The sequence below is a fragment of the Schistosoma mansoni genome, chromosome 6 (assembly GCF_000237925.1).
Source record: "Schistosoma mansoni strain Puerto Rico chromosome 6, complete genome".
In the NCBI taxonomy this organism is placed as follows: domain Eukaryota; kingdom Metazoa; phylum Platyhelminthes; class Trematoda; order Strigeidida; family Schistosomatidae; genus Schistosoma; species Schistosoma mansoni.
The window spans coordinates 2,243,969-2,244,318 of NC_031500.1; the positions used below are offsets into that span (position 1 = coordinate 2,243,969).

The 350-nt window shown below is 32.3% G+C and overlaps 1 non-coding gene across 1 annotated transcript in view; it reads right to left on the reverse strand.

Annotated features, from left to right (window-relative positions):
- Positions 1 to 255: 255 nt before the first annotated feature.
- Smp_tRNA_00844_Pseudo_CGA.1.1 overlaps positions 256 to 350 on the reverse strand; it is a 436-nt gene continuing 341 nt past the window's right edge. Inside the window, exon 1 of the tRNA in view lies at positions 256 to 350. This exon is cut by the window's right edge and continues 341 nt beyond it. This is a non-coding gene — a tRNA.

Sequence of the window (350 nt, forward strand, 5' to 3'; positions counted from 1 at the left end):
TGAATGATTTTATTGATTTCTCTACATTCTGTATCTGTTCGTTACTCATCATCTCCTTCCATTTCCAATCAATTGAACACAGTTTAATTTGTTGTTATTTGAATTATTCCATCGTTTATATTTCTGACAGAAATGTGACCAATCTCACTTGGTATATATATGTATCTTATGCGGATCGCCCTAATATAACTATTATGACACAAATTTATATAGAAAAAGATAGAATTTCGCTAGCAGCATAAACCAAGCTGTATGTTCCGTCCTATTTGGGACTTCTCAGACAGATATACTTGAGGGGTTTTTGTGGAGATTTAGTAATTTTATAGTTAAGATCATGAGTCAATTGAGGC